Source organism: Natator depressus, chromosome 5 (assembly GCF_965152275.1).
Source record: "Natator depressus isolate rNatDep1 chromosome 5, rNatDep2.hap1, whole genome shotgun sequence".
Lineage (NCBI taxonomy): Eukaryota > Metazoa > Chordata > Testudines > Cheloniidae > Natator > Natator depressus.
The window spans coordinates 98,821,049-98,848,913 of NC_134238.1; the positions used below are offsets into that span (position 1 = coordinate 98,821,049).

Genomic DNA, 27,865 nt, shown 5'->3' on the forward strand with positions numbered 1-27,865 from the left:
AATTCTCCACATAATTTCCATGGCATTAGCCATAAATATATATTGTTTTGCAGTATTGTAAGATGCTGTTTACTTACCTGAACTAGTTTGGACTCTAAAACGTAGCTTGTGCAGTGTACGTTTATTTTCCACTTTACCTGAGAGGTGGGTTTGGCTAGGAATAAAATGAGTATCTTAGCTACCAAACTTCAGTCATCACAAATTAGGAATTGGCAACTATTTTACAATTTAATCACGCTGAATAGTGTTTTCCTAGTGATGGTCTAGTTTATGCTTGAATGCATTCTAATGCATATAAGCACCTATCAAGTACATATAAATTACAAAATAGAAATGAAAACCCTTTTGACTGACTATAATCATGGGCAGATTAGCCCAAAGGGTAATTCTTTGAGTGCTGGTCCCTACATTTATTCTGCTGTGGGTATGCATGCACTCCATGCCTCCCCATAATGGGATACATGTAGGGACCACACATCTTTAAGAACATTCAGTGACTAAGGTAAGTAACTGCCTCTTACCTACACATGAAAGATATTTCAGCTGTTTTTATCGTGCTTGGGATGGGATGAAACTCATGGCTTCTTTTTGAAACTTCATACTTGATACACACTCAGTTCTTAAGGAAGGCAGGTGCCTCTGACATGTTACTTTGTCAGAGTAAAGGGATGCATCTTATTAAATCTCATACTGTATACATATGTCGTGTTTTGGTATCATTTTTATAGATCAAAGTACACTTCTTCAAGTTAAGTCATGCAGAGTGTGCATAAGTGGTGCTTTGCACTTTAGCAAGTCCAGCTACCATATCTCCATTTAATTTACCTGCTAGGTCCCATCAGTTCAGTTACACTCTTTTGGCACTCCAGTGGTATTTATGCCCAAAAGCACATCTTGCTTCCAAAAATACCAAAGCTCATGAGACTTGACTGCAGGATTTTAGATGTGTGATTCACTCTAGATTGTAGTTCAGAAGCAGGAGGGAAGCCCCTACTGGGAAGGTTCTTGGGTTGACCACATCACAGGAAGATTTTGTTGGGAGAAGAAGGAGTGGACAGCCCCTAGGATTTCCCTAGGGATCAGACTCAGGTAAACTCACTATAGCCTGAAACAAACATTTGGGGAGTGTGCAGGCTAGCCTTTTCCAAGCTGTTGACTATCTTGAGTTAATTGGCAATCCCTTTAGCTCAAGGTAAAAAGCTCTAGTAGAAACAGGCTCTAAGACTCTTCATTATGAGAAGTGTAATGGAAGGACATTTTATTACACTTGATTTCAGTACGGGGAAGTTAGGGTAAATTCTTACTTAACCTGTACTGGCTTTCACATCGCTGTGGGCCAGTTCTTAACTCTTTCCAACAATCATCCCCAAATTCCTTTGAGCATTCTTTGGTGGAATAAGTTTTAGCACCTCTCCTCTGAAATTAAATTGGTGCAAAACAGCTACTAGAAAAGCAGTTTCAGTTTCACTAGCTTTTTCTTTTTCTGAAGCATCCAGAATTTTGTCTAAAGATTTGTCTCAAATATCCAAAGTAGCTACCGATAGTAATTTTCAATATTCCCTTATTGTAATGTCATCTGGATTCTTCCACTTCCTTGCCCCACCTGCAGAATTGTCTGTGCATGCGACAAGCTTATTTTTTTTTTTTCACAATTGGTGTCCATGTGTGCTTTTTTCTTTCTGTAAAGTTTTGGTTATTATGGCCCTATCCTTTGTTGACAGTCAAGTACACAACCATGTCTTCTGTTGTCTCACTTGCGCATATAATTGGGTCATTACGTGTAATGGTCCACCCCCCAAGATTCATTAATAGATTTTCCCCTCACACCTTAATTTTCTTGTCCTACTGAATCCAACAGCCTCCCAGTGACATCCGCTGAATTGGGTGGTACGTCACCTGGTCATAAAGCCTGAGTAGTCTCAAACTGTTCTGAACAATTTTTGTTGCCTGTGTGAATCAAGTTATTGGTTTTTTTTCTTCTGTGGCATCCCTCTGGAGTTTGAGTCAACCAAAACAGGACTAGCAGAGTTTTGACCTCCATGGAAGAGACTACTCTTAGTTCAAGGCTGTAACACTCCTGTTCTGGATAGCAAAAAACATACAGTAGTATCATTGGACAGAAGTCATTCTGTTGTGACAATAACACTGTATTACATGCAGATGAATGAATTTACTTGTTTAAATTATTGTAATAGTTTTAATCTATAGTATATAGGAATTGGGTAGTATCCTTTTAAATAGTTTGGGAGCCCTCTAGTGGGCTTGTCTATATTCTATAGCAGAAGCTGCCAGAACATAGCAGAGTGGAAGTGTACATCTGCAGCTAGGCCTTGTATGTTTGCATATAGCTAGTAACTTCTGTTGTCTGAAACCCAGCTGTCCCTGCGGCTTCCTTATATTCTTTGTTTTGTGTTGATAGCAAGGATGTGACCGAGTCTAAATTAGAAATGGGAATCATGCCTTGAACTCATGACCCTCAAAAAACAGCCTAGTTTAGGACTAAACTGTCTACTAGATCTCTCTGTATCTGCATGAGAGTGTCCTGAGAGATGTTCTCTTGTTGCAAAGGAGACCTTCCTGCTGAACACAATGTTTCTGTTACATGCCATGCACATATATAAATGTTAATTAAGGTGAGCAGACTTGCTTCCACCAATTTGAAAAGGATGCATTTTCTGGCCAATTGTTGGAGTGCAGAAAGGACGTTTACTTCAGAGTTTTGTTTTCCCTGGATTTGTTCGGGTTCTCGCAGATGTGTGGTTTGATTTGGGCACTTTGCCAAGGAATTCCTTACTCAGGTATATAAGCACATTATCCCCAAACAAGTTCTGTCCTGGGGCACTCCCACATAACGTGAAGGGAAGCTGATCGAATACTCCCACGCTTTGATATTTAGTTGGCAGCTGTGGATATGTTTTGGCACATGCGTATAGGGAGGTGGAATCTGCCATCATTTGAGATATAGTGCCAAATAATTAGCCAACACTAAATGAGGATTAATTCTGATGAGGTTCCCAAGCTGACTGGCCTTTAGACTAATGGTCTGGCATTTCTCTCTCTTTGGTTTGAGGTATTTACCACATATTTGAACATATACAGATTAAGTAACACACTTAAGGGAACACAGGCAGCTTAAAAACACTTTTCACTAATAATGTGGTGCACAAACAATGTAACCTTTCATTTATGGGGTTTTTTTAAGGTGACCTATGAAGATTATTTAAAAAAATTTGGGCTTGTGCCATTTTTAACAGCTTTATGTAGAAAGAAAGTCTGAAATGTGTTGCCTTTTACAATCAGAAATTTCTTTTTAAAGTTTGTATTGAAGTTTGTGTGTGTTTTAAAATTTAAACACCAGGAATAATGTCTGTCTTCCCTGGGTTTGCTACAGGGCCTCTTTGTGGAGCTAGTCAAAGTAGTTTTGGAAGTTATGGAAGTTTTTGTTGAAGTTTTGTCAATTTTGAAATTTTTTTTGTCCAATGGTGAATGTGAGCTCATACACTTTAAATATCCCTAGCTTTTCAATTAATCCTTAACAAAGGCTTCTCTTTTTCCAAATGTTCAGTAGCCATTGGGGTAAATTTGTGTGCATGGGGGTGGAGGGAGATAAGGAGGGAGACATTCTAGAGTTTTAAACAGCCTGATTAAAATTCCCTTCCTTGTGTTATTCAGCTCTCAGTCTTCTAACTCTTGTGATATCATGACACCAATTCTCCCATGACCACAGTGGCTTTCAGAGAAGAAGAGACCTGCCTTTCTAATCTGGGGGAGGGATGGAGGAGAGGAAAAAGTCTAGTCATTTTTTTTATACAGCTGTAAGAGACATAAAAGGGCACAGGCCCAATATGTCTCTCTTCCTTTACAGGTCACCTTTCAACTATAACTTTGGCAGGACAAAATTTCAGATAAAGCTCCCCTTTGTATCGAACAACAGTAAGTACTGCCTGTCTGTTTCCATGAGTTCTGATCAAGTGGTTACCAGCGTAGGCTGGCTCCAGTTAGCCTGAGCTCAAGTACAAGAGAATGGGGGTTGGGAGATAAAAGTAAAGTACTTGTGACTGTGCAAGAGAGACTGTAGAGATTATCATCTGAGCTCCCAAAGCGTAGTGATTAGGAGGCTAGTACTGTACACTCAATAACCTTGTTGTCAGTGGGATTGTACCCTCCACCCCACTTTTCAACACTGTGTGCTGGGCAGAGAGAAGTCGGATTGTCAGTAATGGGTCCCTTCAACTATACAGGGCAGAAAAGGTGAGGGAGTAGCACTGTATGTAAGGGAGCAGTATGACTGCTCAGAGCTCCGGTACGAAACTGTGGAAAAACCTGAGTGTCTCTGGATTAAGTTTAGAAGTGTGTGCAACAAGAGTGATGTAGTGGTGGGAGTCTGCTGTAGACCACCGGACCAGGGGGATGAGGTGGATGAGGCTTTCTTCCGGCAACTCACGGAAGCTACTAGATCGCATGCCCTGATTCTCATGGGTGACTTTAATTTTCCTGATATCTGCTGGGAGAGCAATACAGCGGTGCATAGACAATCCAGGAAGTTTTTGGAAAGCGTAGGGGACAATTTCCTGGCGCAAGTGCTAGGGGAGCCAACTAGGGGGGGCGCTTTTCTTGACCTGCTGCTCACAAACCGGGTAGAATTAGTGGGGGAAGCAAAAGTGGATGGGAATCTGGGAGGCAGTGACCATGAGTTGGTTGAGTTCAGGATCCTGACGCAGGGAAGAAAGGTAAGCAGCAGGATACGGACCCTGGACTTCAGGAAAGCAGACTTCGACTCCCTCAGGGAACAGATGGCCAGGATCCCCTGGGGGACTAACATGAAGGGGAAGGGAGTCCAGGAGAGCTGGCTGTATTTCAAGGAATCCCTGTTGAGGTTACAGGGACAAACCATCCCGATGAGTCGAAAGAATAGTAAACATGGCAGGCGACCAGCTTGGCTTAATGGTGAAATCCTAGCGGATCTTAAACATAAAAAAGAAGCTTACAAGAAGTGGAAGGTTGGACATATGACCAGGGAAGAGTATAAAAATATTGCTCGGGCATGTAGGAAAGATATCAGGAGGGCCAAATCGCACCTGGAGCTGCAGCTAGCAAGAGATGTCAAGAGTAACAAGAAGGGTTTCTTCAGGTATGTTGGCAACAAGAAGAAAGCCAAGGAAAGTGTGGGCCCCTTACTGAATGAGGGAGACAACCTAGTGACAGAGGATGTGGAAAAAGCTAATGTACTCAATGCTTTTTTTGCCTCTGTTTTCACTAACAAGGTCAGCTCCCAGACTGCTGCGCTGGGCATCACAAAATGGGGAAGAGATGGCCAGCCCTCTGTGGAGATAGAGGTGGTTAGGGACTATTTAGAAAAGCTGGACGTGCACAAGTCCATGGGGCCGGACGAGTTGCATCCGAGAGTGCTGAAGGAATTGGCGGCTGTGATTGCAGAGCCCTTGGCCATTATCTTTGAAAACTCGTGGCGAACGGGGGAAGTCCCGGATGACTGGAAAAAGGCTAATGTAGTGCCAATCTTTAAAAAAGGGAAGAAGGAGAATCCTGGGAACTACAGGTCAGTCAGCCTCACCTCAGTCCCTGGAAAAATCATGGAGCAGGTCCTCAAAGAATCAATCCTGAAGCACTTACATGAGAGGAAAGTGATCAGGAACAGTCAGCATGGATTCACCAAGGGAAGGTCATGCCTGACTAATCTAATCGCCTTTTATGATGAGATTACTGGTTCTGTGGATGAAGGGAAAGCAGTGGATGTATTGTTTCTTGACTTTAGCAAAGCTTTTGACACGGTCTCCCACAGTATTCTTGTCAGCAAGTTAAGGAAGTATGGGCTGGATGAATGCACTATAAGGTGGGTAGAAAGCTGGCTAGATTGTCGGGCTCAACGGGTAGTGATCAATGGCTCCATGTCTAGTTGGCAGCCAGTGTCAAGTGGAGTGCCCCAGGGGTCAGTCCTGGGGCCGGTTTTGTTCAATATCTTCATAAATGATCTGGAGGATGGTGTGGATTGCACTCTCAGCAAATTTGCTGATGATACTAAACTGGGAGGAGTGGTAGATACGCTGGAGGGGAGGGATAGGATACAGAAGGACCTAGACAAATTGGAGGATTGGGCCAAAAGAAATCTGATGAGGTTCAATAAGGATAAGTGCAGGGTCCTACACTTAGGATGGAAGAATCCAATGCACCGCTACAGACTAGGGACCGAATGGCTAGGCAGCAGTTCTGCGGAAAAGGACCTAGGGGTGACAGTGGATGAGAAGCTGGATATGAGTCAACAGTGTGCCCTTGTTGCCAAGAAGGCCAATGGCATTTTGGGATGTATAAGTAGGGGCATAGCGAGCAGATCAAGGGACGTGTTCGTTCCCCTCTATTCGACACTGGTGAGGCCTCATCTGGAGTACTGTGTCCAGTTTTGGGCCCCACACTACAAGAAGGATGTGGATAAATTGGAGAGAGTCCAGCGAAGGGCAACAAAAATGATTAGGGGTCTAGAGCACATGACTTATGAGGAGAGGCTGAGGGAGCTGGGATTGTTTAGTCTGCAGAAGAGAAGAATGAGGAGGGATTTGATAGCTGCTTTCAACTACCTGAAAGGGGGTTCCAAAGAGGATGGCTCTAGACTGTTCTCAATGGTAGCAGATGACAGAACGAGGAGTAATGGTCTCTAGTTGCAATGGGGGAGGTTTAGGTTGGATATTAGGAAAAACTTTTTCACTAAGAGGGTGGTGATGGTGAAACACTGGAATGCGTTACCTAGGGAGGTGGTAGAATCTCCTTCCTTAGAGGTTTTTAAGGTCAGGCTTGACAAAGCCCTGGCTGGGATGATTTAACTGGGAATTGGTCCTGCTTCGAGCAGGGGGTTGGACTAGATGACCTTCTGGGGTCCCTTCCAACCCTGATATTCTATGATTCTATGATTCTACAGTCCAGAGCAATTCTGTTGCTGAAGAAAAAGCAGTAGTAAGTTCAAATGATTACAAGCATGCTCTCTTTGTCACAAGGCAGGTGTCAACAGTCTGGGCTACTTTTCAACTTTCTTTTTATAATGCCATCCATCTTCAAAGTGAACGCTCTGCTTTTATCAAGTGAGAGAGGTATTTTTTACTTCCACTTGAAAGCAAGCGCTAGACAGGGATTTGCCCAGGGATCAAACTGGGATGTACCTCTTATCTCTGTTTAAAAGTACAGCCAAAGTTAGGTGACACAGAAAACAGATGTACGGCAAATCACACATTGAGACAGTGTAAAGAGAATGTGTTCAGGCTTTGGTGACTTTCGAAAGCTTTGCAATACATGAAACTCCAAACCTCACAAATCTCCTTGAAGCATGAATTTCTTTCAGATTGTGCCAAAGATTTTGGAGTTTAAAGAACTTCAGGGCCTTTTTTTTGCCAATTTGCAGGTCCCTGACCAGACCATTCTGGTCATTTGAATGGAAGTGGAAAACTTTTTTTTTTTTAATAGATGAAAATTGCCTTTTTCTAGTTAAATAACAAAACCCCTCCATCCCATCCTGTTACGTAAGTTAGCAGAGAATATTGCTGGCTTCCTGCTCTCTCCATCTCCAGACCTGCATATCTAGTAAACTCCGGCAAAAGCTTAATGTGGTTCTCGGGAGCATTGTCTCTTAATAGCAGGCACTATTAAGAGACTATTATCAGTCTGTTGATCTTAAACAAAACAAAAACGAGCCATGTGAGCACAAAACTTGAGGTGCTTCCCTTATAACAAAAAGTCCGTGGGCACAAGATTTCCTTTTACACAATTTTTATGACCCATTTGAAAAGCAGAACAAAAAGTTAGTAAATGATCACCATCTTAAATTTTTTAATACACATGCAGATGTCTCAACATGTACAGGCACAGAATTCTAAAACCATGTGAAGCTTTTACACGAGATAGGTGGGCATATATGCATGTGCCTTTTATCCAGAAGGACCCCAAATTTAACTCTTAAAAACCTATTACAAACTATACAGTATAGCTTCAGTATAGCAGAAGCATAGTTGCATGCTGAGTGAAGTGCAGACTGTAGCACATAGCAAGAGTACACAAGTTTTTTAGGGTGGATAGTGGTCATCTTATCCAGTTGAAACTGTAGGGGGCTTTGTTGCAATGTGATCAGGACAAAGATCTCTTATTAACCTCTATTGACCAAAACTGGTCCAAACGTCTGCTTTAATATCTTCTGTAGCTCAGTGCCCCTTAACACCATGCTATGCTGGAGTATTGGTGCAGTGCTGAATTACCAGTACCACTTTCTGCACTGGCATCTCCTTGGAAATCTCCCATCCAATAACTGTCTAGGTCTGATTCCTATCCAGTTCATCTCGGACAACAATCACAGCCAGAGGTGCTCTGGCTTCAGACTGAGCATAATTATTGGTGTGAGATACAAATGATAGTTTGGTCTTAATGTTTGCTGCCTTGTTGGGGCGAGGTTGCATATTTTCCCTGTGGGCTGACACTTGCTGGATGAGTTTCATTCTGTTCCCAGACACACCTTGGTTTCTGTATAATTAATTGGTGCTTATTAAAAGAAAAAGATATTTAAGTTTCCAATGTCTTAATTTAGGCGAGGGGGGAAGCATTTTTCTTTTAATCCTTTTTCTATCCCTAGCTTTGATCCATGCTGTATTTCAGGACATTGTTGTGTCTGCAGAGTACAATAGAAGGGGTTGCTAATGCAGGATGATCAATAGAGCAGTTGGGAAATGTCCAAGTTTCCTATTTTCCTTATCTGGTATGAAGAAGAGAAACAGGCCTACAGTTCCTTCTCCATTCTTAAGAGCAACTTTGTTCACTAGATGGCAGTATGGACAAGTTATATGAAAAGCTACTTTAATTCTAAAAATCAAAACAATGTAGCTTTCATCATACAGTTATTTCAGCAGTGATTATAGGGTGTGATTGCTGAACACTGCATATCAGGAGAGAGCTTTCGTTTTACACCACCTTCATTTTCAGTTTTTCACAGCCTCTTTTCTGAGTGGCAGTCTGAGAAAAGGACATTCTTCAGACTGAAAAGCATTGGGCCTGGGTGCCTTGCCTCAAAATTGCAAATGGTTAAAGTGTCTTTTTTTTAAAATTCTCTAATAGTGGGTTTGAAGTGTGGCCCTCTTATGCCTTTTAGATACCGAAGTGCTGGAATACATAGCACATACTCACTCTTTGCAGATCTATTGTTATCAGAACTGCCCCTAACACACTGTACTGTTCTTGTGGCTTCTACTGAGAGAATATTGGCAAACGTCAAGGGCTCAGAAAACCCTGTGCATAAATCACTATGGTGAAAAAAATTACTAATGGATTTCTACTTAAAATAGATACTGCCAATCTTCAAAAATTTTGGAGAAACTAGTCCAGTAAATTGAATCTCTCTTCCACAAAAATATGCCAGCATCCTATTACAGGAAAAAAAACAAAATTTCACCAAATAGCTAGAGGTTTCTCATACATTTAGCATTATACCCACGGAGTTCCAGTCCTCGATCTAGAAAGGAATTCAAGCATGTGCATAATTTGGAAGTCAATTGGACTGCTCAGATGTTTAAAGTTAACTGTGTGTTTAAAGTAATCTGCTGGATCAAGGTCTTAATCATTTTCAGATTTTTACTGATTCATTTTTTAACCTTCCTATTACAAAAAATCCCTTCAAATAACAATTGAATTTCTATGAAGCGCAAGATAGAAGCAGAGTTACCCCCAGAAGAAGGTGGTTTCAGAGGGGGACGAGACACGTGATCAAATTGTGAATATCCGTTACATTGAAAAGAGCTGGGAGCATAACCCCTCCTTGATTGTGTTTCACTGCCTACTCCAAATCATTTCATCCCATCCAACATAACCATCTTTGGAGAATACTGGTGCCATGGGGTTTCCAAAGCACCTCAGTGAGCTCATTGCAAGTCTCTACTGACAACAACAGACCACGGTGGAAACCACAAAAGGCGGCGAGTGGTTTCCCACTGGGCAGGGTGTGAAACAAGGGTGCATTCTGTTCCCAAGTTTTTCCAACATGTGTGCAAATGTATTATTAGGCAAGCTGTGGAAGGAGCTGGGATGTCCATTGGTAGAGACCTTTTAAATGACCTTGGATATGCTGATACTCTTCGCTGCAATATCGAGGCAATGCAACCAATGTTGGCATCTGTAAAAACAGTTACTGAGGAATATAGTCTATCCCTGAATGTGGCTCAACCAAAATGTACATACGCTGACATGATCATTAATAACAGGAAGCAAGTGCACACCCTGATTGACAGTCAAGCTGTGGAGACAATACCTGAATTTAGTTACCTGGGATCCATACAGAGCCAACTGAGAAGGCCGCTCCAAAAAAAATTGGAAGAACACTGGGGCTGGCTTGCTTAGCTGTGGCCTCCCTTATGAAAGTGAGGGAAAAACCGTGGCATCTTGAAATGTACAAAGGTTTGGCTGATGAAAAGTGTTATGACTTTTTTAATAGGAACTTATGGATGTGAATCCTGGGAAACTGTGATGCTTCTGACAAGAGGAAAATTAAAGCCTTTGAGAAATGGTGTTGGTGAAGACTTTTGTGTATCTCCTGGGTGGGAAACCAGATGAATGCCTATGTTAGAAATAGTCTTGGAGAGACATGGACTCTGTTGTCAGAAATGAACAGGCCCAAACTTCTGTATTTTGGTCATATAAGGAACAGAGATGGAAATAACCTCAAGAAAGTTATAAGGAATGGTGGCGGGATAAAGTCCATGACTAGAGCTGGTTGAAGAAACTTTTCGATGGAACCATATCCCATCTGTATATGCAGTTCTGTTAAAATCACAATACTTAGCAAAATTTGGTCAGTTTTGCTGGAATTTTGTATCTGAAGAAAACTGGCAAAAAGTTCCAACACATTTGACGTGTCCTGTTTCAACATTTTTCTGAACTAAATGTTTCAATTTTTTGTTGAAATTACTTTTTTTTAAATTTCTTTTTATTTTATTTTATCTTAATTTTGGGTTAATTATAAAACAGTGGAAATTGAAATAGAATGTTTTGATTTTGTGAAAATGAAAATGTTTCAATTTTCTTTTGTGGAGCATTTTGGAATTGTCAGGTTTTTTTTCTGATGTGAAAAAAAAAGCCAAATTTGAATCTCTCAGTCCTTCATGAAACAGAACTTCTGTCCTTTGCACAGTTCTATCCACTACTAGAGCTTGTTAGAAAATGGATTTTCTGTCCAGTGAAAAACCGAGATTTTTTTCATCCTGAATTGGGATGAAAAGACAGTATCAAAACTATTCACAGAACAAAATGCATTTTAGGTCAGTCTAAACAATTTTGACACTTTTTTTAAATTTGTTTTATGTAACGTGGACATTTTAACACTTGCAAAACTTCTTTCCAGTTATTTTCAAAATGAAATTTTGTCAGTGACTTCCCAAAAAGTTTTGATTTCGCTGAAACAACATTTCCAGTGAAAACTTTTCCAACCAACTTTTCCCACTACCTCTACAGTTTCTTCAACTTTAAACTCTCAGGTAGTTTTCCAGTAGGAGAGTTGGATCCAGCTTCCCTTTCTAGCGGCAGCACATTGTACAATCCGTTCCCTGGTCCTTTGTTAATGGATGGTGGGAAGTATAGTAAACTTGTTTCGGGTCAGTGTGTTTATTCCTGTGTGAAGTGCTTTGGGTTTTCTGTTATCATTGTGATAAGTGCCTGGGAGTTGAAACACAGAGAAAGTGACAATATATAGAAAACAGACCAATTCTTAGGTTAGTAATTGGTGCTGCTACCTGCCATTCAGGGACATCGGATCACAACACGCCAATCCTAAATTAGTTGATTTTAGGATGCAGAAAACTAAGGGTGAAATCCTGGTCCCGTTGACGTTAATAGTTTTGTCACGGATTTCCGTGGGATCAGGATTTCACCCTAAGAGTTTCTCACTAATATTCTTTCTGTTTAAATTCACTAGTGGTGGTGTTTTATGTTGAAAGGATTTTAACAGGGGGTGGGGATAGAGGGGAGTCAGAAGTCCCTTTCCAAGTTGGATGGATCTACTGCATGTGTATATAAGCAGTAAGATAACAAATGTCCGTGCCCTCTGACACTGTTAATGCCAGAACATCTTTTAGTGTTTTTATGGGTGCAGCCTAAGGACTTCTTGCCTATCAGCGCTTGTACACCCAAGGAGGGAGAGACAAGAGGTTCCTTTTCATAAAACACGGGGCAGCGAACTATATAACCACTTGCATTTTTGTTCCAAGTTAAAAAAACAAATTACTGGCAGGTGTAACAAATTTGTGCCTAATTACTCAAACATATAGTAGTTTTAGTGGAAAAAAAAAATCACTCAAGCTCTTAAGTGAAAAATAAAATGTGCCTTAAATACTTTAAGCTTAATTTCACTAAACATTTTGTAGTAGTTACTTACTAGGGCCATATACCATAAGCTTTTCTAATTAGTAGTCAATTTTTTTATTAGACATGACACACTCAGAGGTCAGGTTAGTTATACGGAGCAGAACTGATAAATTATGGAAAGCTGTGTTAACTATTTCAGACTGTAATGAAGTTCTTAGAATTCAGGTGTCTTTAACCTAAAGCAGCTGCAGAGAGAATCTATTCTGCACATCTATATGCTTCTAGAAAAACAGGAGACTTAAGTCTTAAAATGTGCCAGGCAACTATCAAAAAAGAATAAACCTTAAGTTTCAAGCTTCACCTTCTCTAACACTGTTAAGACAGTATCTTCAAAGCAAGGGCTAGCTAATAGTACAGCCAATGCAGTATATTTAATGAAAGCTTTTAATTTTTAAAGACACCCTCTTTTATAGTATTAGGTGGAGGTGAAAAAGTGATCTTGGAGAAATAAAATTGGATTTAATTACAAGTGTCCAACTCTTCTGCTCCTGGTTTTGCCAGGTAGCAGTTGTTTAACTGTACAGGGCATATATTAGGTTGAGTACATAGAGAATTCCAAATTTACAGCAAATATTCTCAATGCACTTTAAATAACTACAGTGATCTTTATCTGAGAGCCAGTTAAATAGTACAGAAATCGTCATATTTTCATGGAATAAATCTGGCAAGTTTATTATTTGTGTGTGAGGTTCTTAATTGTTCATGAACATTCAGATGACTGCTGGTTTCTTCATTGAAAAAAAACATGAATTTTATTATAATTGATGATTCATTCACAAATTTATATTGGAAATGTTATTTTCTGTTCATTTGCCTGTTTACAAAGTTTATCACCCCATCAGGTTGCAGAAACAATACAGTATGATTTTGATGGCCAATAACACATAGATGAGCCAGAGACTTCGCTTAAAACAGACAAGTGAAGCATCTCCTGAGTCCTGTTCCCACTCTGGCTTCTGTTTCTGATGATGGACTAGCTCCCTTGTTTGGAGAGCATCTCACTTTTAAAAGCAGGATCTGACACTCTTTTCTGACTGGGATTTTCCATTTTCCATCAGTTGCCGGGGGCAGAGTTGTTAAAAGTCAGCCTCTCTGCCCCTAGGAACCTAGTTTCAGCTTCCCAAACAGTCTTTCTGCTCCTAAATGGAGGTTCCAGTCGACACCAAAAGTTACAATTATAAATGCTGTTCATAAAACAGAATGGAATTCATAAATTGACTTATTCCCCAAACTGTCACAATAGTCTGATAGTCTACTCATGAGTATAACTTGACCAGCTGTAATCAAAACAAAGACAGCTCTATTATTTGTTATCTGAGCATTGTGATTGTGTTTACTCAGTAAAACATGGTGTGATCCCTATCCCAAATATCTCACATTCTAAATTAGACAGGTAAGTGGTTTAGACACAAGGCACCACCTGACCAGATAAACATAAAAACTGAAGATGGTGCAAATTTATTTAAGTGTATACACTTCTTCTGAAATTAATTATTATTGATAGGCTTCAGAGAAGGGAGGGGTCTGAGTAGAGAAGGGGAAGTTTCCTGGTACCCAAAGAAAGGGGGAGAAGTCTAAGATTAGGGGGAGGAATGGACAAAGGCATGAGGATGCAAAGGAAGCATTTAAGAGGACTTCATTTTCTGACTGGCAAGTCAACAGTATTCATAGGCACTAAATTCACTAATACAAACCCAAGCTGGCACATCTTGAGGTCCTTTTTATTATATTATAAAGACACCCCTGGATTTTATATTTCCTGACAGAACTTTAGAGTCTGTTCAGTTTTCACTACTTATGTGGTTTGTTTACTTTCTGCATTTCTCCCAGACCAGACAATAAAAATATACTAGTCAGTTTTCCTTTTGTTTATTATCAATTTCTATTTCATTTCACCTTCAGGTTCTCATCCACTAGCACAGTCTGAAATATCTGAGTTGCAAACACTTCAGGGAAATGTTTGCTTTGAAAAACAACTTTCTCTAGAATGTTTTGTTTTTAAATTGAAAGCACTGCTACTTGTCTCAGATCATAACATTTACAAACCCAAATTTAGAGCCACAATTGACCCTGAAAAGATAATAAAGTTTCAGTGAAAACATTATACTCCACCAAAGATAAATGAAAATATATAAATACTGTAATATAAGTTATTTAGGAAATTGAGTAATAACTAGTTTACATAACTTGTATAACCACTGCACTGTTTGTTCTCTCTAATTTAAGTCAAAGCATTTTATTATGACCAAGAGAAGGGAAGTTTATGGACAGTAACAGCAGTTATACTCAAATCCTTGCAAGAAGCAAAAATAAACTTAATTTGCTGCAGTTTTGACTCACAGTATCTTTTCAGATAGTAGAGTCTCTATAGAAAAATGGTTTGGCCTTTCAAAGACACCTCTGCTCACTTTTTACAGTATAGCATTCAGAAATTCATGTGGGAAGATGGATCAGCCACCAATTGCATGTGAAATTGAAGCTTTTAATTGAAAGGAGCATATGAGTTTCCTTGATGAGGCAGTCATATTGCTGGAATGTGAGACTTGTGATGCTTTACCTGTGTGGCTTGTAAATTATGCAGTTCATACCAGTAAGTGAGCTTTGTGTCAGACCTTACAAGCCAGTTCCTACACTGCTTTAAACATCTACTGGTTCACTTTAAACACCGCTTAAAAATCATTATTTTTCCAAGACTGACCCAGGTACAGGTATGAAAACAAAGGGACCGTTTTGGTTTTCGTTTTTTCAGAAGAGCTGAGCACTTATAATTTGAGTGGGGAGATGCTTGGCACCTCTGAAAATCAACCCTACGTGTCCCCAGTTGGACACCTAAAATTAATGGACAATTCTTTGAAAATGCTGGCCCGGATAATGTGTCCAAGGCCACATGATGAGTCATTAGCAGAGCTTGGATTAGAACTCAATAATTCCCTGTTTCTAATTCTGTACTCAGTCTATCAGGTATGCTGGTTAACACTAGGAAGTTATTTTTCTTAATGTAATCTTGCTAAACTTTAACTTTCCATGGAAATACCAATAAAATGGTTATGAAAACTGAAATATCTTAAGTTCACCAATAAGAAAACTTTAAATAATCAGTTTATTAGGTTGAGTGAGCATAGAAAAAAAAATAGAGAGCTTCCCATTCAATCTAAAGATTTCACCCTGTCCAGAAGGGAAATTAATTTAGAGGGCAGAATGCTTTTGAAAACACTTGTCTACAATTTTCTTTCTACTAAGAAATGTAAGGGAGGTGAGGAGATAAACTATTTGTAACAGATTAGTTAAGTATTTAAAACATTTTAGGAATTAGCTACAAACCGAGAAATAGGCCCATATTAAGTAAGGCAAATAATTCGCCTAAGTACTCAGATCCAGCTGAAATACATGCACAGCAACTGCACTGACCTGAACTAGATTTTATTGTGAATTTCCTGAAGCAGTTGCTTGTTAGCTGGTATGAGTCAGGTTTTCACATTTTCACTGTTAATCCGCAGGAAACTTGGGTGTTCATGCATCCGGTAGTCACCTATTGTTAATGTTCTACACAATATTTCTGTAAGTGATAACTTGGTAATAACAATATGTGGGTGTTTGCAACTGGCTTTTTGTTTTGCCCGATTACTGACATTCACTGACGTAATGTAAAAGAAATAGCTGCACAAGCACTAAGAGCCGGCCCTTAACAGTGGCGTTCGAAACAAGGTGTATGCCGAACCGATGCTTTATTTCAGCAAGACACACTTGTCAACTGGAAAAAACAAAATCTCTGAATCCTTTACTTACTGTTCTTTACTTGTAACACCTGAGAAGGCTGTAACTGAAAGAGATTAGAGAGGAAATGTGTTTCTACACACACACACACACACACGTTAATGTACTCTGTGCATTTGACAGCAATTAATGCCTTTTTTGTGCCTATCACACAGCTCTAGGAGAGGGCACATTTGAAAAAAAGAAAAACATAGTTGTGAAATCACAGAAATTGAAGGTAGGTGTAGTATCTGCAATTGCTTTTTAAGTCATGTTTTGAAATTGGCTAGGTTTCAAGTTGGCGATGTCCATTTCATCTCCTGGCGCTCGCTTGTTTCTCAGGTTCAGTTCATCGGGAATATAGATGAGACTGGTAGCGCCACTTGTAGTTGAGATTGCCCACTGTTTTTTTTAGTTGCCTATAACTCTGCCAGACTTAAACCATTCTGGCTCAGATTTTCCATGCTGTGTATCTGCTTCAAGCCAGATTTTTCTGGAAGGTTTCCGGTAAAATAGTTGAGAACAAACTTGCCCATATTTGTTTTTTAAAAGTGTCACAATTTGTTGAGAAGCTCTAGTACCTCTGTGTTTTGGAGCAGGGACTTCATATTTGGTACAGGGGTCCTCCTGGTGTCAGAGATGTGCCTTATGTTCTCCTGTGAAAATCTATTCCAATTTGGCCCACTTATGAGCCTCTGAAAATTCTTGGTTTGCATTTGCTCGGTAGAGACTTCAGTGTTCTGGCAGTGAAATTCTTTAAGGATTCTGTCTGTACTGAGCGTGCTGCAGCCCAGGGCTGCAGAGGCTGACTAGGATTTTCCTTGCAGTTGCTCCTCCTGGTGCCAGGGGCAGGAACTGCAAGGACATCAGCTGTCACTCCTGTGGTCTCAGTGCTGCCCTTGCTGGTGCCCAGGAGGAGGAAGCATTCAGAGTTGATTGCAGAGGTGAGAGGTATTGGTGTAGGGAGAAGGGTTGCAGGAGCCAGAGCAGAAATGGAAAAAAGGAAGTAGGAGATGTAGGAGGAATGCTAATAGAAACAAAGGGGAATGGGAACAAGCTGTGAGCACAGGGGCAGAAGGGTTCGTAATGACCAGAGAACACACGCTTCTACACCCTGGAATTGAACCAGCAGTCCTGAGTTTCTACATTCTGCTGCTGTCCTCAGTAGCTGAGACACCCTCTGGACAGCGTGGGTGTCTTATCTCTCTCTCTCTCTAGTGCAGTGGTTCCCAAACTTTAACAGCCCGCGAACCCCTTTCACTAAATTGTGAAATCTCGTGACCACCCTCCTAAAAATGAATATTTCAAGGGATTTAAGTTTAAATTTCCTCAGTGTGATGGATGCACTTGCTTTGCTCTGCATAGCTCTTGGAAGTCCAGAACCACTGGAGAAAGATAAAGTCTCAGGTCTGGTTCGGCATCAAGTCTGTTTCTGCATTTGGTTTTCAGATGCGCATACGAGGAAAACGCTTTCTCGCATAAGTATGTTGTTGAAAATAGGAACAGAACTGCAGCTTTTTCTGCCAGAAAGGGGTATTCGTTTCTTAAACTCAGCCAAAAGTTGATCAATGACAGATTTCTGAAAACTCCTTTTCAGTTCGTAATCACAGGAGATCTCAATCAATTTCTTTTTCCCCAGTGTTCAATATCTGTGTTGAGAAAGTGGTATCATCAGAAGGGTTGCAAATCCAGTCATTATTGCCTGACATAGCTGGAAAGTATTCCCTGAAAGTTGTGCAAAGTCCTTTTAGGTGTGCAGTTATATTGGTTTTAGTGCACTGATCCAACTGAAGTTTATGTTCTGCCAGGAAGTCATGAAGATTACAGAAACACTCAGTTTGATTGTTTTCCAAACAACTTTCCCAGAACTGCAACTTCTTTACCATGGATTCAGCTCACTCTTGCACATTGAAAACTGTTATATTGAGGCCTTGAAGAGAGAAATTTAGGTCATTAATTCTTGAGAACATATATGCTAAATAGGCTAGGCTCTGGAGCCAGACATTATTTTCCATATAGCTGGCAAGGTGGAAAGGGTGGCTGTTGGAAAAAAAAAAAACCTAGAATTTCCGTTCTAAGCTCAAACAGGTGCACAAAGATTTTGCCCCCTGAGAGCCATCTAACTTCAGTATGGGTCAACAGACAGTTGTGTATACTACCCATTTCTTCACAAAGTATGTGAAATATTCTGGAATTTGTTGGCCGGGATTTTATGAAATTCTCCATTTTCACTGCATTGTCCAGCACTTCCTTCAGTCCCTCAGGCATGTGTTTTGTTGCGAGGGCTTGTCTATGGATGCTGCAATGAGTCCAAGAGACTTTTGGTGCAACCTTTTTTGTTCGAACTACAAATCCAGTGTACTTCCTCGTCATTGATGTGGCCCCATCAGTGCAAATGTCTAGGCAACGAGACCAATCTATTTCCTTTTCTTGAAAATATGCATCAGTCAGATTGAAGATATCTTCTCCAGTTGTACGTTCTTCCAATGGTCGGCAAAACAACAAGTCGTCTTCAACCATACTTTCATTCACATAATGTACAAACAGTAGCAAAATAGCTAGATTAGCTAAATCAGTTGATTCATCCAATTGCCTAGTATAGTATGGACTATTTTTCACTCTTATGTACAGTTGTGGTCTCTGCATTATTTGACATGTCATTAATTCTTCGTGATACGTGTTATTGGATAAAGGTACCATGTCAATCCTTTTAACAGCCTTTTCTCCGAGCATGCAATGAACTACATCTTCTATACATGGACCAATCAAGCTCTCTGCTATGGCATGGGCTTCTGATGCTTTTGCTACTCGGTAGCTCACGCGGTATGACGCTTCAAGTGCATTTTCATTATCAGCACTTGCTTTGGATATAAAACTGGTAATGTCACTTTTCCTCTCAGCTAATTTTCACTGGAAAAAATCAACAGGCTTGTCGAGTTGTGCAGGACGCCTAGTTTCTAAATGGTGCCGAAGTAGAGAAGGTTTGAGGCTGCTGTTTGCTAGAACGTCACCACAAATCACACTCTGTGGTTTTGGATGTTCTTGATCACCAATGCATGTAAAGCCATATTTTATATAATCATCATCATATTTTCTTTTCTTTCTTTCCAGGACCATCATGATCATTAGACTTAGATTTTCCATAGTGTGGACTTGAGGAAACACTAGCTGATCCTTGCGTCTTTACACTTTTTCCTTTTTCAACCACTTATCCATTGAACTTGTGTACAAAAGTTCTAATAAAAATAACACAGAGAGACTGCTAGCAACCAACAAACTAGAAAACGAGAAGATTCACTCAAGTCTCACTGAGGCAAAATAGCACTTCAGAGAGAATGACAATTACTGAGGCACCTTAACACTGCTACACTGGCTGCAACGTGCTTCCAGCTGGTTTGGCTCGCAAACAGCTTTTCTTCCGCCACGAGGTTTGTCCCTATGAGGGTGCCTGCGAGGGACAAATTAGCTTGGACTATCCCCCACATACAGCATGGCCCCTGCTCACTCTGCCCTCGATGCCAACTTCCCCTGTCTGACAAGGACAGGGGTCTGAGCTGCCACCTGCGCGCCTGGGGTCTCTGCTGCTGCCCCGGTCAACTGAGCTCAGGCTGCAGGTCCTGCTGACCGCCGGGGCTCGGGCTGCCGGCCCCAGCTGCCCAGCCCCACTCTCCCTGGGGCTTGGGCTGTCAGCCCCACGCAGAGCGCTGGGGTTCAGGCTGCCGGATCCCCGGCTGACAGGGGCAGGCCTCGGGCTACCAGCCCAAACTGCCCTGTCCTGCTCTCCCTGGGACTCGGGCTGCCAGCCCCACGCAGAGCGCTGGGGTTCGGACTGCCGGCTCCCCCGCTGATGGGGGCAGGGCTCGGGCTGCCAGCCCAAACTGCCCTGTCCCGCTCTCCCCGGGGCTCGGGCTGCCAGCCCTGCAACTGGGTCCCACCTGCTGCCTCCAGTGCCCGGGGTCCTCTGGCCGCCATGGGTGAAATTTTTCTGGTGAACCCCCTGTAACGTTCTGCGAACCCCCAGGTGTTCGCGAACGCCAGTTTGAGAACCACTGCTCTAGTGGTTGGTGCACACAGAGGATAACAGCCTACTACTGCTACCAGTTTCTCTGTTAGTTCAAGTGGTAGAGGTCTCTTCTATGAATATCAAGGTGTGAACCCCGCTAATGATCCAAGCGGGGGGTCTGTATAGCACCACATGATAGAATTTCTATTTATTCGGGTTGCTTTTAAAGGCCAAAACGATCAAAACATGAATGGGTTTGTTTTGTTTTACTGTGCCAAATGTAAAGGAGTGACATTGCGACCCCATGCACCCAGTCACAGCACTACTCGCTCAACTTTGCCCCGGCTTGCCACGCGCCCCTCCTCCCCCAACCCCCCCGCCATAGATAGACTTGGAAGAATGTTGAAGCTGCTCTGCTTGAAGGCAAGTACAAGCCAGCCTGCTAAGAAATGTCGCAGTCATCAGTTGTTGTGATTACTTTTTCATTTTCCTAATACGAGAAAATCAGCAGTTAAGTTAAGAAAATGGTTGGGGGAAGAATACAGGTGATAATTAGCACGGGAGGAGTTAAAACAAATAAATTAAACCAACTGAGTTAATGAGAGTTACTCTTGCTTATTATGTTGACAGGAAATAATTTAAAAACAGGTTAGATTAGATTGGTGATCTTATAACATTCCTAGTAATCATTACTCCTGCATGTTAACTAGGGTAAACTTACACCCGCATTATAACATGTTTTGCACCAAACCATAAACAGCTTACTACTTTTCAATATTTCATCAGTGAGAAGAGCAGTGGAAGTTTTCATCACACTATCCTGCTAATGTTCCTCAACCATCCTTTAGAATTACCAAGAGAAGTAGGGAGTTCAATCTTTATGCCCTTTAGACATTGGTGCCTCTACTGAGATAGCCAAGAAGTGCCACTTGAGTGTTGACATGACTACCTGTACTAGAAGCTGAATTAGGACCACTTACTCACTTCACATAGGCCACCAAACAGTTAACTGGTAGGCAGTACTTAAATATTATGGCTTGACGTCTATGCAGGTGAATTTTATTACCATTAATCAGTATTCATAAAATGTGTACAGCTCTGTATCTGGGGAATCTGATGAGGTTATTAATGAGGCCACTACTTGGATTTACACAGCAAATGTGATCAAGATCAAGAAACAAGGTTTTCTGTATAAATGATAATTACAGTAACTTGATTTGCTCATAAAGACAGGCTAACTAGACTGCAGTTTTGCAGTTGTTTCTTGTTTTTCACTATCCTGAAGTTTACATAAATCTTCCACTGAATTGCCAACTTCTACACACCTGTCTTGTTTAGGTATTTTTGAATATATAATATAAATATAACTAAACTTTATAACTAACTCAGTATTATTGCCCAGAATTTTAAAGGTCATTATATGTGGAAACCCTATGCAATTTTTGAAGAGGTGATGATGTCCCCTGATCCAAGATGGAAGTGGATAACAGTGGTGCTCTTGACACTGGAAGTCTGTCTCTCCACTGATAAGGCTGGCACTCCCAGATGCCAGAGAGAGGAACTGATAAGTGTGTGGGGGGGTGGGGTGGGGGGGTAATCGTTCACTGAGTAGATAAGATGGGTATTGTCTTATGGGCCAGGCTCTTCTACTGTATTTCTCTCTGGATGACTGTTTGATGGAACTCATGGCGTTTGTGAAGGCACTTCCTAAAACTTCCTGTGCTGCCTGTATAATCTGTTGTTTGTTTTATTTTGTCATCTTTATTAACATTTCATTTCAGATCATTCAAATAACAATCCAACTTCTAAGGCTTATTGTTTTAAATGTAGCTGAAGTCTGTAGCCACTCAAGATTTGAAATTAATTCACCCCTTAGAAATATTAGACAAGCTCAGGCATGAATAAATAATATAATGTTCAATGTTTTTCTGAAATTCTTAAGACAAAATTTGTTGCTATGCTAACTGATAAAATGATTCGCGTGTATTGGGTGGTTACACTGTAATTCTTAAATTATCTCAGATTTTCTTTTTCTTTTTAATTGATTTTGTACTATATTTTATTATTCCAGTAAAATAAATATAATAACCTCTCCAGCTCTCATAGGATATGCTCAGTATGTTCACAAATCTAAAGGAGATGAGAAATGATTCATAGACATTCTGTTCTAATTTTCTGTAATTATCCGTATGCCCAAAGTTAAATTAATTCTACCAGTACTAGTCCTTGCATTGTTGTTTATTTGCTGTTGATCAGTAAAACAAAGTGGAATCCCTCCAGTCTTTTGCACCTTGAATTACTCTTCTTTTGACCTCTGAACAGGTGCAAATTGGCATTGCTTTGCAGTGTTGTTTTCATGTTTGTAGACTTCCTAGGCATGGGACCCAGGTACAGACAGACTGGTCCAGTAGCAGAGGTAATAGAGGGTGAGTGTGGATGTAGTGGACTATGATTTATTGGAGTGTGCAACAAAATATGCAGACCATGTTCTCAAAGCCCTTTCCCAGAATGCGCTTGCATAGCTCAACACACTGAGCTCCCTTTTGGAGTTTGTGATGAAGCACAGGGGTTGTACAGCTGTGTTATGCAGGATGGCCACCTATCTCTCCGTGCACCTGGAGCTCTGTACTGCAAGGAACTGAGTGCCCTTTTCCACTGACTTTAGTGTGAGCTGGGAGCAAGCACCTTGCAAGATCAGGGCATTAGAAAAGTCAGCTGGAACTTGGATCTAGATCTGCAGTTTTCCAGGGCAAATTTTTGTAAAGCCTTCAGATTTTGTTCCAAAGGACTATGTTCTGTTTTAGGTAGAAATCTGATCTGAAGTATAGGGAGATATGCGGGTGTCTCAGATTTCACAATGTGGTGACGAATGAGTTACTTTTTAATAGTACTCTAAAGCACGAATTTAAAAAAAAAATATGCTCGCTACCACAGGGTGGTTTGATTTAAATCAATGTGATTTAATTTGCCAATTTTAATCATTATTTAAATTATCAAACAGGAACCCTTGATTTAAAGAATCAATTTTAATCTTGTTTTCTATTTCCTAAAGAAAGTTTAATTCTCATTGCTTTGGTAACCATTAACATTAAAACATGTTGATTTGCAACTAAATATAGCCTTTACACTACATTTGGTGGTACTTTTAGCTAACCAGGAGGTTATACTATATCTATACACATTTATTTAAGAATTATACAGCTTACCATGCATTGATTCAAATTCTTAATGTTTACTTTTTTGTTACAAAATTGTTCATGATGCATTTCTTATTTACTAGAGGACTAATTTTTTATTTGGGACTTCTGTCAAGCTGTATTTGAAATCTAATTTTCATCCAAATTTAAAATGTTTGTTCATTTTTTGATCTTTATTAGTCAAATAAATCTACCTTAAATGTGCTGGGTACATAAGAAAAAAAGATATGTTTGTGAAAACATATTCTCCATTTGAAACTGGTTTGTTAAACAAAGGAAGTATTGTTTGTGAATAGAACTGATTGTTTCTGGTCACCATGTCCTTTGAGATTTTTTTAAACTAGTAGATCTCATCCTCTCACCCATTTTTATTCAGAGATGAAAAGAGAAAAACAATATTTCCTGCTTTTTCAATTTTGTTTCTCAATTTTGAATGAATTAATCATTGAACTGAATTAGTTGAATAAGGTGAAACAAAGAAAATATTTTCTCTGATCCCGTAGAAGAGGCTACTGTTGTCAAATGCTGGTTTTAGTATTTCTACAGGCTCTGTTTGCAGGTGCTTACCCAACGGCATCTCACAGTTCTGTGCTTTGGCTCTTTTAAAACTTTGGCAGCAAACACGTACTGCTTATTTTTATTTATATATGGAATATTTTAATTTAAATGATTTTAATAGATTATAGTAAGGTTAGGTCTCATCTTATAATTTCAAATTTAATTTTAAATATATTTTTACAAGTATTTTATTTAAATAAAAACACCTTTTTTATCATTTGGTTTTGTGACTTGGGCTCAAAAAGATAAAAATGTGACTGCCATGTCTTTTTAAAAACTAGCTTTATTTTTACCACAGCTCTCCTGACCTGCCTTGCGTTTGTTCAGTCAAAAGTAGGAAGGAAAGGGAGGAGTAGCTGATCTGTCAGGTTTTACGCAGCAGGTACAGTACTTGGGTTAGAAATAAGTATAGATTGTGCTTCTCATATCAATAATTTGCAATTCAGTTGTTGCAAATTGAACTCTTAACTATTAATTGCCACATTCATTTGTAAAAATATGTGCTCCCCTGTAAGGCTGACAAGCAGCTTCGATCTGTACACTTTGACCATCTAAGTATCTTATTATTTTTTGGGAATGGGAATAGTGTAAATTAAAGAGCATTTCCAAATGAGTTTCGTTATTTAAATGCCATCTGCTGTTCCTAAACTTGGCCTCTCAGGAGGTAAATGCATTACTTCATTTCCTTGTGGAAACCGAACTTGTCTGTATCTCCTTTATAGGTCGTGTGGTATAGCTATCATATGATGACTTTTAGCTAAACTTAGACGGGGGTTATCTTTCAGTATTTTAAGAACTTTAGTTTGGTTTGTGATCCTGGTAGCTTTTACTCCTTGCTGATAATTCTCTATTTTTATATGTCAAAATTCAGTATGATGGCAGCAGGTAAGAAACTTAACTGAGGTCTGTTCATGTCTGAGTAACTTTTATGTTTTGTATACAAAGTATTTTTACATTTCCCTTCTCCATCTTTCACGTGCTGTAAAACATTAGTCTGCTGCAAAAGTAAAGACTTAAATTGTAATCTTTCTGCGAAGTATGGTCTACTTAATTATCCGAAGCGTAAAAAATATATTCAGGCAGTAGACTGAGTATTCACAAGTATTAAATATGCTCCGTATTTCCTTCTCCAAAGCAGGACTTGTTGAGTGACTTTTTGAATTTCTTTTCTCCTCTCTACTTTCCTGTTTATCTCAAATGAAACAAATGATGTCGTTCTTACTATTAAAGTTATTTTGGGGAAAATATGTTGTCATATTTACAGACCTACATTGGTGGTACCGTAAAAAAATTTTATGGGTATATATTCCATACCTATTCAACAATAAAAAAAGAGGTACTGCAGGCATCTGGTACTGCAGCCAACATACTGTATTCAAATATTGGAAGAACAATGTAGCAAGAATACAAGCAGCATTTATAATTTAAAGGATATTGCTAATGGAATTCCTTTTTGCTACATTTAGCCAACAAGTATAAAAATACTTAAGAAAAAGGATCGTTATGGTAGTAACAATATGTTAAAAGCTTCTTGTACATATCTTTACACCACCAGAGTGGCATTATTCTTCCTGAAATTAACCAAAGTTGGCTTAGGCACTGTAGTGTTACTTTCTGTATGGCAAAGAAGTCTGTATATTAAATTAAACCCAGCTCCTGCAACCATTTACATGTGCTCAGTTTTTACAGGAGTGAGATCTAAAACAATAAAAGTTTGTAAGGCAAAATAGCTTAAATTAAAAACTGTATATTTGTAAACAAGGTACAACAAATAGCACAGAAGCTCTCAGAGAAACTATACCTAGTAGCTTGGGCAAAACGAACACAGTTTCAACTTTCATTTTCTCTTCCCTTTCTTGTATCCTGGTGGTCCAATCTGTAGGAAAAATTAACTTTCATCCTGTAATAAATACATCTCTTTTTTGCCTGGGCTTGAATCAGCAACATCTGCATTGTAGTGGCAGAAATGTGTAGTTAAAGATAAATATCCGCAATCATGACTTTGGCATTATCTTTAATAAACATAAATAAAATAAATCAACATTTCCCACACTTCCATATTTTATTTTACTGCGTATTTCTTGTATTTGGCATAGGAAATACAACAAACACTGGCAAATCTAAACTACCATGGGAGGTGAATAGCTTTTGTACTTTGCACTTTGTACACAGAGCGTTCTGTGGTTCATCTGTCTCTTGTGTAGGAACAATTCTGAAGAATTCTCAGCTTATGGCTTCATTCCTGAGGTATAAAATAAAATCACTTTTGGGGTGGTAAAATATAGAAAAGCATTAAAATAGTTTGTAATCATGTTAGCTAATCCCTTGTTTATAATGCATAGTGATAGACAGAGGACGGAAAGGTTTGGCTCACATGGGAGACAGACCATCTGTAGCCACAGATGGTAGAACACCTGTACTCTCTTAAAATGGAAGGTAAAAGATTTGTGTCCATACTGCCTTTGAAACTTACACTCTTACTTGTCTGCTTGTTAACTAATACCAATGATTCCTTTGTATTGCACTCTTGAGAAGAATGCTGAATGGCCTTGAACTGTAGTGCAGCCATAGGAATTTTAGAAATAGAGCTAAAATGATTAATAAAGGAATCAATAGAAATTTTTATTAAAACTATTGATTTGGTTTATAAAGGAAGGGCATTATAACTTATTTTTGTCTTGCCATTTTATTAGAAGGAAAAGTGAGAATAATCCCAGTGCAATATGTAGATAGGTGCAAATCAATACTTTCTTTCAGTGCTTGTTACATTTCCAAAGCTATACAAGCATTAAAAGAAAGAAATATGGTAAGGAAAAATCTTAAATTAAGAGGAAAATAGCTAGCCACAAAAGTTTTAAATCCAGCTTGGTGTTATTATCTTGTAACGTTTTTGCCTCTCTTCCTTTCCTCCCCTCCCAGGGAAAATTCACAGAAGTGTAACAAATCCCTTGTGATACCTGCTTTTGGCACTGACTTTATCACACTCAGTAACTGGAGCTTGTGGAAAATACAGCTAGCTCTCAGTAATGCTTGCGCTTCCTTGACAATAGAAACAGAAGTGAAAGCGATGAGTGCTGCCAATCAATGCACTTGCTCCTCCCTGTCGCAGAGCCTTTAAAACCAGAGAATCTCTAACATAAAAACAAACAGAGAAAATAAAAACCCTCATTAAGAGGCAGAAAGCCAGCTAAGAGTCAGCGGCACTAAAAACTGAACCCCTATATGGGAACAGAGGGCCAGATGCAATACAGAATCCTCCTAAATCACCCTACCCAGTGTTACCAATCTTGGTTCAGTGGCTTAGTATCTAAACATTTTCCAAACTTTGTTTCTGTTTGGGGTTGGAGTGGATCAAAGACGTTCCCCTGTTTCATTCCAAACTGCTTTGGTGAGAAGGAAAGGGGGCAAGGTGCTAACGAGTCTGGGATTTTCTTATCCCTGGTTCCTCCAGTAAGTGGACAGAGAGCACTGCTGCTGCCTCCTTTATGAGTTCACTTCCTGCTCCTGTCCTGGACTGTTCTTGGACTGGGTTTCTCTGTAGCAAGCTGTTACTATGGAGTAGTGAGAAGGGCTGTTAGCTTTTCGGGGAGCTAGCTTTTTAGCCTGGAATAAGCACAGCAAAGAAAATATTCTTCTGCTCAGGCATCCTGAATAGTTTGGGAAGAGAGATTACTGACTTATTTTGTCCTGTGGGCAGTGTGACTGTCAGTGAAGCCAACCTCCCTTATAACTAAAAATATCCTATTTATTTTTAGTATTGTACACGATACAAAATTGCCTGCCTACTAGGCAGCCCATACAGAGAAACCAATAATAAATCACATAGCAGATGTTATTGCTTCACAGTTGTAAACAAATACAACTCTGGGAGCATTCTTTTGAAAGAACCCCCCCCCACACTAATTTATTATGTATCTCTAGGGTTTTCCACAGTACCTTTAGTGGAGCATATATGTTA

The 27,865-nt window shown here is 39.8% G+C and overlaps 1 protein-coding gene across 3 annotated transcripts in view; it reads left to right on the top strand.

The window, feature by feature from the left end:
• KANK1 (KN motif and ankyrin repeat domains 1) overlaps positions 1-27,865 on the top strand; it is a 178,239-nt gene that overhangs the window by 63,316 nt on the left and 87,058 nt on the right. The window contains exon 1 of one of the 3 annotated variants that reach the window (XM_074953292.1): positions 26,084-26,154. The exons of the other annotated variants lie outside the window; for them this stretch is intronic. The gene's annotated coding sequence lies outside the window, so the exon portion shown is untranslated. Of the gene's footprint in view, positions 1-26,083; positions 26,155-27,865 lie in introns of those variants that run through there. 3 annotated transcript variants of the gene reach the window in all.